This window comes from Bos taurus, chromosome 4 (assembly GCF_002263795.3).
Source record: "Bos taurus isolate L1 Dominette 01449 registration number 42190680 breed Hereford chromosome 4, ARS-UCD2.0, whole genome shotgun sequence".
Classification (NCBI taxonomy): domain Eukaryota; kingdom Metazoa; phylum Chordata; class Mammalia; order Artiodactyla; family Bovidae; genus Bos; species Bos taurus.
In genome coordinates, this window is record NC_037331.1 from 12,925,281 (window position 1) to 12,936,403 (window position 11,123).

General features: G+C 41.3%; 1 non-coding gene across 1 annotated transcript; it reads left to right on the top strand.

Annotated features, from left to right (window-relative positions):
* Nucleotides 1–529: 529 nt before the first annotated feature.
* LOC112446540 (U6 spliceosomal RNA) lies at nt 530–634 on the top strand. The gene has a single exon (XR_003034543.1). It is a non-coding gene; the product is annotated as a U6 spliceosomal RNA (small nuclear RNA).
* Nucleotides 635–11,123: the final 10,489 nt, after the last annotated feature.

Consider the following 11,123-nt stretch of genomic DNA (forward strand, 5'->3'; position numbering starts at 1 on the left):
AGGAACATAATCAAGAAAGTGGAAGGACAGCCCACTGAATAGAAGAAAATATTTGCAAATCATATATCTAATAAGGGACTTGTATCTAGAGTATATAAAGGACTCTCAGAACTCAAAAATAAAAAGACAAACTAATTAAAAAATCAGAAAGGATCTGAACAGACATGTCTCCAAAAAAGGTACACAAATGGTAAATCAAAACCATAATGGGATATCACTTCATATGCTGCTGCTAAGTCGCTTCAGTCGTGTCTGACTCTGTGCGACCCCATGGACAGCAGCCCACCGGGTTCCCCCGTCCCTGGGATTCTCCAGGCAAGAACACTGGAGTGGGTGGCCATTTCCTTTTTCAATGCATGAAAGTGAAAAAATAAAGTGAAGTTGCTCAGTCGTGTCCAACTCCTAGCGACCCCATGGACTGCAGCCCACCAGGCCCTTCCGTCCATGGGATTTTCCAGGCAAGAGTACTGGAGTGGGTGCCATTGCCTTCTCCGATCATTTCATGTATGTATAATAGAAAGATGTGTAAGTTCTTGCTTGGGTGGCACGTGTACTAAAATTGGAATGTTACAGAGGAGATTAGCATTACCCCTGTGCAAGGATGATACGAACTCATGAAGAACAAGCACTGGAGAGGAAGTGGAGAAATTAGAACCCTCATACACTGCTATTCAGTTCAGTTCAGTCGCTCAGTTGTGTCCGACTCTTTGCAACCCCATGAATCACAGCACGCCAGGCCTCCCTGTCCATCACCAACTCCTAGAGTTCACTCAGACTCACGTCCATCGAGTCGGTGATGCCATCCAGCCATCTCATCCTCTGTCATCCCCTTCTCCTCCTGCCCCCAATCCCTCCCAGCATCAGGGTCTTTTCCAATGAGTCAACTCTTCACATGAGGTGGCCAAAGTACTGGAGTTTCAGCTTTAGCATCATTCCTTCCAAAGAAATCCCAGGGCTGATCTCCTTCAGAATGGACTGGTTGGATCTCCTTGCAGTCCAAGGGACTCTCAAGAGTCTTCTCCAACACCACAGTTCAAAAGCATCAATTCTTCAGCGCTCAGCCTTCTTTACAGTCCAACTCTCACATCTATACATGACCACAGGAAAAACCATAGCCTTGACTAGGTGAACCTTTGTTGGCAAAGTAATGTCTCTGATTTTGAATATGCTATCTAGGTTGGTCGTAACTTTTCTTCCAAGGAGTAAGCGTCTTTTAATTTCATGGCTGCAGTCACTATCTGCAGTGATTTTGGAGCCCAGAAAAATAAAGTCTGACACTGTTTCCACTGTTTCCCCATCTATTTCCCATGAAGTGATGGGACTGGATGCCATGATCTTCGTTTTTCACTCTCCACTTTCACTTTCATCAAGAGGCTTTTTAGTTCCTCTTCACTTTCTGCCATAAGGATGGTGTCATCTGCATATCTGAGGTTATTGATATTTCTCCTGGAAATATGGATTCCAGCTTGTGTTTCTTCCAGTCCAGCGTTTCTCATGATGTACTCTGCATATAAGTTAAATAAACAGAGTGACAATATACAGCCTTGACGTACTTCTTTTCCTATTTGGAACCAGTCTATTGTTCCATGTCCAGTTCTAACTGTTGCTTCCTGACCTGCATACAAATTTCTCAAGAGGCAGGTCATGTGGTCTGCTATTCCCATCTCTTTCAGAATTTTCCACAATTTATTATGATCTACACAGTCAAAGCCTTTGGCATAGTCAATAAAACAAAAACAGATGCTTTTCTGGAACTCTCTTGCTTTTTCCATGATCCAGCAGTGGAAAAACCATAGCCTTGAAGAGACGGACCTTTGTTGGCAAAGTAATGTCTCTGCTTTTCAATATGCTATCTAGGTTGGTCATAACTTTCCTTCCAAGGAGTAAGCATCTTTTCATTTCATGGCTGCAATCACCATCTGCAGTGATTTTACAGCCCCGAAAAATAAAGTCTGACACCATTTCCACTGTTTCCCCATCTATCTGCCATGAAGTGATGGGACCAGATGCCATGATTTTAGTTTTCTGAATGTTGAGCTTTAAGCCAACTTTTTCACTCCCCTCTTTCACTTTCATCAAGAGGCTTTTTAGTTCCTCTTCACTTTCTGCCATAAGGGTGGTGTCATCTGCATATCTGAGGTTATTGATATTTCTCCCGGCAATCTTGATTCCAGCTTGTGTTTCTTCCAGTCCAGCATTTCTCATGATGTACTCTGCATATAAGTTAAATAAACAGAGGGACAACATACAGCCTTGACGTACTCCTTTTCCTATTTGGAACCAGTCTGTTGTTCCATGTCCAGTTCTAACTGTTGCTTCCTGACCTGCATATAGGTTTCTCAAGAGGCAGGTCAGGTGGTCTGGTATTCCCATCTCTTTCAGAATTTTCCACAGTTTATTGTGATCCACACAGTCAAAGGCTTTGGCATAGTCAATAAAGCAGAAATAGATGCTTTTCTGGAACTCTCTTGCTTTTTCGATAATCCAGCGGATATTGGCAATTTGGTCTCTGGTTCCTCTGCCTTTTCTCACTGCTATTAGGAATGTAAAATAGGACACTTTGGAAAACAACCTGGAAACTCCTCAAAAGGTAAACATACTGTCCCCTTGCCTGTGTGCATGCTCAGTCATGTCTGACTCTTTGTGACTCTATGGACTGTAGCCCGCCAAGCTCCTCTCTCCTTGAAATTTCCCAGGCAAGGATAGTAGAGTGGGTTACCATTTCCTACTCCAGGGGATCTTCCCAACCCAGGGATCGAACTTGCATCTCTGGCATTGGCAGGTGGGTTCTTTACCACTGTGTCACCTGGGAAGCCCTCAAGTCATTCTATGACCCAACAATTCCATCCCTACACCCAAAAAAACACATGTCCACCAAAATATGTTGTATGTGAAAGATTACAGCGGCATTCTTCATAACAGTCAAAGAGTAGAAATAATCCAAATACCCACTAACTTTAATAATAAGTGGTATAGTCATACAAGGAAATATTATTTGGCAATAAAAAGGAATGAAATATTGGCACATGCTACAACATAGATGAAGCTTGAAACACTAAATGAAGAAAGCCATTCACAAAAGGCCACATATTCTTTGAGTGATATAAAATGTCCAGAACAGGCAAATCCATAGGTACAGAAGTGTATCAGTTTTTATCTAGGGCTGGGAGTGTTTGGGAAGTGACACCTAAAGAGAATAGAGTTTCTTTTGGAGTGATGAAAATGTTCTAAAATTTATTGTGATGATATTCTCACAATTCTGAGAATATGCTAAAAACCATTGAATTGTACAGTTGAAGTGAATGGTGTGCCATATGATATTTATATTTTAATAAAATTGCTACCAAAAGGGTCAATAATGTATTAACCAAAGACTGTACTCACTGAGGGATTTCCCAGGTGACACTGGTGGTAAAGAACCCGCCTGCCAATGCAGGAGACATTAGATTCAATTTCTGGGTTGGGAAGATCCCTTGGAGGAGGAAATGGCAACCCACTCCAGTATTCTTGCCTGGGAAATCCCATGGACAGAGGGGCCTGGCGGGCTACAGTTCATAGGGTTGCACAGAGTCAGACACGTCTGAAGCAACTTAGCACACACAGACACATACTCATTGAAGATGAAACTAATGAATTGGAAGACAGACCTGAGAAAATCACTCTGAATGCAACACAGAAACATCAAGAAATGGAGAACTTGAATGGGATACATGTTTGGGATACAATCTCTGTCAGATGTCTAGCAGAGAGCCAAAAAAGAGAGAATAGCACTGAAACATGTATATTATCATATGTGAAATAGATCACCAGTCCAGGTTTGATGCATGAGGCAGGGTGCTCAGGGCTGGTGCACTGGGATGACCCTGAGGGATGGGATGGGGAGGGTGGGGGGAGGGGGGTTCAGGATGGGGGACACATGTGCACCCGTGGCTGATTCATGTCAGTGTATGGCAAAACCAATACAATATTGTAAAGTAATTAGCCTCCAAGTAAAATAAATAAATTAGTTTTTTTTTTTAAAAGAAAAGCAAAAAAATAAAGGAAATGAAGATATTTTAAAAAATTGACCATGGCTAAGTAGTTTTCATGATTTAAGATAGATCAGAAGTCCAAGTCTGAAGGATTTTATGAAAAAGGAGCTGTTGCATAGTCATATTTAAAGAAAACTTTAAATCCAATTGAGAGAAAAATCATATTGCTTATAAAGGAATGGTATTTAGCCTGACAAAACAATTCTGTTCAGTAGCAATGGGTGCCACAAAACGAAGAAACATCTTTAAGGTGCAGAGGAAAAGAAAAATCAACTTTTACCTAAAACTGTAACTTTTGGGTTGGTCAATAAAAAAATCTCAGGCATCCTAAAAAGTAATTGTTACTACTCATAGCTCTCTGCTTTTGAACTTCTGGAGCAGGAAGGAAATTAAGCCTGGAAGAAAGCTATGGAGTCAAGAAGCAACGCTAAACAACAAAATTCTAAGTGTGCTGAACAAGTAAGAATGTCGCTGAGCCCCATCCAACCATCTTATATTTCATATCAAGGTATCAGGCAATATGATTAAACTTGGTATTGAACAGATTTGGGGTCTTAAGCTATTTTGAGAATCTTTTTGTCTGGCATGAAAAGATTGAATTTTTACAGATGGAACCATGATTTAAAATGTTGCTCAGGTAGAGGTGTATGTGTGTGTGTTTCAGCGAGAGGCATTAGTTTGTTAACAAGTCTCCCCTGTCTCCAGGGAATTTGTGGTTGGCAAAAGACCAAATTATTGAAGTGCAGGCATCAGAGCTGTCCCCACGGTTCTTTACCCCATCTCTCCATCCTCTATTTCTTACACTTCACTCTTCTCACTCCCATTTCCCTTCTCTGTTCCTATTGGGAGTGACCCCTTCATTGATTGCTGGACACTGGGTGAGAAGCAAAAAAGCTGTTCAGTGTATCCATGTCGTGGGACCCTTTTGGCAATTAGTTACATCTAATCTAAAGTCACTGATGACTATTCAACTGGAAGTTTTGCTTCTTTTAAAAACCATGGCATGTTCAATATACAGTTTAAATATGAGATGACCTGACCACTGCTGGCCAGGCCTCGGAGAAGCAAGTGTCCTGTGACTTACACAATGTACCTGGCTCAAAGTCTTAGGAAATGCATGGATCATTGTTCTGGTATGAAGTAGCTGCTGCTAGGTGCCTCTTCAGACCATTTGTCAATCCCCTTTCAGGAAAACCCACTCTCCCAGGGTTCTACCAGGGTATCTCTGGATGGTAACTTTTGGTAGAGTGAAGTATTATTCCTGTCTCAATGAGCTGATGCATTGCCTCAAGCTTCGTCCTCTTCTTTGGGTCATATTGTTTACTTTTCCCTTTTATCTTGTGAGGAACTGCTGCTTTCACAGCACACCTCATTCTGAGCACTGACGTCAACGAGCTGATGGCTTCCATGCAGTTGGCAGAGCTCAGCTCACAGTTCTCTCTCTCATCCGCTTGAACAATCACAAACAGAAAGTCAAGCAGACCCTTTTCCGCACTTGTGCTATATTTATTCTTAGCACTCTGCTGAGACTTGGCAACAGTCAGTGGAGCCAGCAGATACTTTGTTTGGATTAGGTCAACAGTCATCCTCTGAGATTTTCATCTATCTTGTTTGTTATGATGCAGTGGTCCCCGTTCCAGCATTCCATCCAAATCACAAATGGCTTAGATAAATCCATCTTGATAAATGACATGGAGAGATGAATCACTGGTATTTATTTGCTTTGAAATTCATGTTTAAATCAATCATTATTAATTAAATGACATTGATGTGTGTCTACCAACACTATTTTCTTAGTTAAGAAAACATGGATGGAAACTCTTAAAGAATTCCAGTTTCTCTAAACTATCCTAATGCTGCTGCTGCTCTTTAGTTGCTGAGTTGTGTCCAGCTCTTTGCGACCCTATGGACTGTAGACCTCCAGGCTCCTCTGACATGGGATTTCCCAGGGAAGAATACAGGAGTGGGTTACCATTTCTTTCTCCAGGGATCTTCCTGACCCAGGGATCGATCGTGCATCTCCTGCTTGGCGGGTGGATTCTTTACCACTGAGCCAGCTGGGAGGCCCTAAACTATCCAGAAGTGTGTAAATATGTCGCTGCTTAGAAAGGCCATTGTCACTGCTGTTATAATTTCAGTTATTCTGAAGAAGGTGTTAATAATCTTGCAAATATATATTTAGTAGCTTTCTGTTTAAAGGAAGAGAATAGAGAAATGTGTATATACTCTGTAGAATGAAGCTATGCTGTTGTTATTAAAGTTCCTGTGTAGATTTCTACAAATACAAAGATTTCATGCTTTGTATTTTGACCTTCATAAATTTCTTGTCTTTAGAAATATAGATTTTCCATATCAGATATCCAGTTCTACTGCCTTTGCAATATGCTTCTCGTTTCATCATCATATCACCCGCCTCACCAAATTGTGTAACACTTCACAATATTCAACCTCTGGTGTCTACTTTGATCTTCACAACAGTCTTGTGACATAGGGCCACCAGATATTGTATGACTTTTCATTTTACCTTAGGTGTGAATTTTTTTTCTCTTATAATTAGTGTAGTTATAGTAAAATAACTTATGCTGTAAGAATTGTACCATGTCCAGTAAAAACCAGAAGAAATGTTAAGATGTTGGGAAAACAGAGTCATTTTTGACTTAGGAGTCAGAGCCTCCTGCATGTACAGTGGAATAAACCTGGAAGCAAGATAATGGGAAAAGGATGGTATCTAGTAAATGCCAAAAAAACACAAAACAACAAAACAAAACCACAAACCTGGAGCTACACATAGAACACTGCCATATTTGGCTTCTCAGTCTCTTCATGTTTTTCACGCATGCCTCTCAGGCCACACATTGATCTCTGAACTACATTTCCTTTCTTCTCCCCCTGCCCTCCCTCTCCCCAGAAATTGTGTGCCTTATTTTTAAAAAGCTTTACCTGCATTACAGTTTTAAGATATAGGATGTGGAAGAGTCTGAGTACTGTATAAGTCAGGGCAAGTAACTGCCAGCGGCTATAACAGTCAAACTTTAAAATCTCATTTACTTAACACAACAAAGTATTACTTCTTACTCTTGTCACAGTCAAGTGCAGGCCAGGCAGATTTTCTTTAGTGGGATCTCATAGGTCCAGGCTGCTTTCATACTGTAACATGGGAAGGCAGAGATTCACACATGCTCATAACCGCCTTGGATGCAGAGAAGAACACCATTTACATTCACATTTCCATTGGTCAGAACTGGTCATGAGGTCTCAAGTCAAGTACAATGTTGAGAAATGCAGAGAAACATATTGAGTATCTGGTGATCACTAACTGTACCTCCTGGGCTTCCTTGGTGGCTCAGCTGGTAAAGAATCCGCTTGCAGTGCAAGAGATCTGGGTTTGATACCTGGGTTGGGAAGATCCCCTGGAGAAGAGAACAGCTACCCACTCCAGTATTCTGGACTGAAGAAATCCATGGACTGTATAGTCCATGGGGTCACAGAGTTGGGCACAACTGAGTGATTCTCACTTTCAACTGTATCTCCTGGGCTTTCCTGAATTTTCATTGGAAGGACTGATGCTGGAAGCTGAAGCTCCAATGCTTTGGCCACCTGATGAAAAGAGCTTACTCCTTGGAAAAGACCCTATTGTTGGGAAAGATTGAGGGCAGGAGAAGGGGGTGATAGAGGATGAAATGGTTAGATGATATGACTGACTCAATGGACATGAGTTTGAATAAACTCTGGGATATAGTAAAGGATGGATAAGCCTGGCATGCTGCAGTCCATGGGGTCACAAAGAGCTGGACACGACTGAACAACTGAACTATGAATGTAAAGAGTGATTTCAACTCATAGAAAATTAGACTGAAAAAGATTTTACAGAACATCTAGTTTAATCTGTTGCCTTATAGCATCAGAGGTTAAAGAGGTTGAATGATTTGGCCAAATTTGCACTAAGTGGCAGAGGAAGGCGTGATCATAAGTAGTGCTTACTAAGCTCTCATCATGTGCCAGGCACTATGTTAACACATCTGTGTGCCTTATCTCCCTGAAGCCTCACATTGACCCATAAGACAGATGCTGTTCTTATCTTCATTTTAAGGATGACAAATTAAAGCTCAGAGAAGACAGGCAAGCAACTCAGGTCATGCAGTTAATAAATGGCAGAAGGCAAATTCAAACCCAAACTGCCTGTCATGAAAATGTCAACATGTATCACTCGATGGCCACTATTTTTGTTCTGATTTCCAAAGCCTTTTTCTGATCATACCAACAGACTACGTAGGGATTAAATATGGACATCTTCATGAAAAAATTATGCTACAGAAAATTTAAGACCTAAACTGTCCAGTGTCTCTACTTGTCTAGAAGATAGGTTGAAGTTATTTGTGAGAGCAGAGAGAAAGCAATGCCATAAACATAGGGAAATAACACTAGATTATCATGGTGAAACTTGCTCCTAGCTTTGGGCATGGTTTTTCCATAAAGCACATGAGTGTTTTCTGTCATGTCAGACTTTATTTTTCTGGGCTCCAAAATCACTACAGATGGTGACTGCAGCCATGAAATTAAAAGACGCTTACTCCTTGGAAGGAAAGTTATGACCAACCTAGATAGCATATTCAAAAGCAGAGGCATTACTTTGCCAACAAAGGTTCATCTAGTCAAGGCTATGGTTTTTCCTGTGGTCATGTATGGATGTGAGAGTTGGACTGTGAAGAAGGCTGAGCACTGAAGAATTGATGCTTTTGAACTGTGGTGTTGGAGAAGACTCTTGAGAGTCCTTTGGACTGCAAGGAGATCCAACCAGTCCATTCTGAAGGAGATCAGCCCTGGGATTTCTTTGGAAGGAATGATGCTAAAGCTGAAATTCCAGTACTTTGGCCACCTCATGTGAAGAGTTGACTCATTGGAAAAGACTCTGATGCTGGGAGGGATTGGGAGCAGGAGGAGAAAGGGATGACAGAGGATGAGATGGCTGGATGGCATCACTGACTCGATGGACGTGAGTCTCAGTGACCTCTGGGAGTTGGTGATGGACAGGGAGGCCTGGCGTGCTGCGATTCATGGGGTCGCAAAGAGTTGGACATGACTGAGCGACTGATCTGATCTGATTTAAGTAAAGGACATTAACCTTGCCTAAACCAAAGGTCTATCTAGTCAAGGCTATGGTTTTTCCAGTGGTCATGTATGGATGTGAGAGTTGGACTGTGAAGAAGGAAGAGTGCCAAAGAATTGATGCTTTTGAAGTGTGGTGTTGGAGAAGACTCTTGAGAGTCCCTTGGACTGCAAGGAGGTCCAACCAGTCCATCCTAAAAGAGATCAGTCTTGGGTGTTCATTGGAAGGACTGATGCTGAAGCTGAACCTCCAATAGTTTGGCCACCTCATGTGAAGAGTTGACTCATTGGAAAAGACCCTGATGATGGGAGGGATTGGGGGCAGGAGGAGAAGGGGATGACAGAGGATGAGATGGCTGGATGGCATCACCGACTTGATGGACATGAGTTTGGGTAAACTCCGGGAGTTGGTGATGGACAGGGAGGCCTGGCGTGCTGCAGTTCACAGGGTCGCAAAGAGTTAGACATGACTGAGCGACTGAACTGAACTGAGGAAATATTAACTTACACCTGCAGGGCAGATGAATGGAGAAAGCAGATGTTGCAACATCTGTTTAAGAACCAAATACTAAATTAGATATCATGGTCGTTTCTTGTGGTTCTTGTTCTTCTACATGATAGCAATGCTGGAAGTTTTAGTCATAATTGTTCACATCTACTTATTTGATCAAGTAGTAGGCATCAAAGCCTAGATTTTATTTTGGAAAAGTTAGCTAGTTTACCATCCATGCAACATTTATTTCTATTAAAAAAAAAAAAAGTCAAAAATAGATGTATAAAATGGTTTCTCATTAAGATTAAATTATGATGTGTTTTGCACAGTACCTGGAATATAGTAAGCACTCAACAGATGGAATCCCTTGCTATTCTTCTTCTCACTATTATTATTATTACTCTTATTGCTATTACACATCTTACCCTGTAAATCACTACAGAATCAGTTTTTCCTTTCTTTCAATGTTGATTTTGTTTTTAAAAATATTTATTTACTTATATTTATTTGGCTGTGCTGGGTGTTAGTTGTGGTACATGGGGTCTAGTTCCCTGACCAGGGGTCAAACCTGGGTCAGAGGTCAAACCTGTGCTGCCTGAACTGGGAGCCCAGAGTCTTAGCCTCTGGACTACCAAGGAAGTCTCACAACCTTGATGTTTTTGCAAAACTCTGTATACCAGTAGGGAATGAAACTTCACTGGGGAGATGGGGCAGTTATGACACAATTACCTATGACAGAATCCTGTTTACTTGCTGAAATGATTGCTTGTCTGACTGGGTTCACCATATTGCCAGGCTGTTTTAGACCCAGAGTGCAGTTGGATGCCACCAATTGGTCCAACAGGAAGGCATGAACCTACAAAGTTTCTAAAACATACGGACAAAGGCCACATAAAGCATGAGATAATTGACTGAGTATCATTCCAAATAAGTGTTTCAAAAGAAAAATAAATTTCTGTTATCTGGTCTTGATGAAGTCTCCTGGGGAAGGAAGCATGCAGTCCAGGAAGAATTAGTCTAGTTGCCATTAGAAGAATTGGTGGGAGTCCCAGCTCTTGTTACTGATTTGTTGAGTCCCTTACTTTCTTCAGAGGTGTCTGTTTTTAATTTTTCTTTTCTACTGTTAAATGGGGTAGTTATTTTTGAGAGTCTAATAAGATATATAAGGCTTAAAAATTTCCCTATTCATATAAAACCCCATCATAATATGAGAAGTCTAAAAATTCACTTGTGTAAAATAGTAAGTCATTTATTTCATGAGAAATAAAATGCAGGAAGTTCCAGGGTCCAAGTGCGTCATCCCCACTACCCAAGGCCCACTGAAGTTTGGGATTTCGAAGTTTCCTGTTTAACCAGCCCGTTTGGGCCAAGAGAATTGAACCCTGGCCCATTCAGGATTCAGAGGACTGTTTTCCTTTCCCCAAATAGTTTGAGATTGTTTACTCTTTCTGCTTCTGATGTCACTTTTTCCCTGCTCCCACCGAAATAAACTT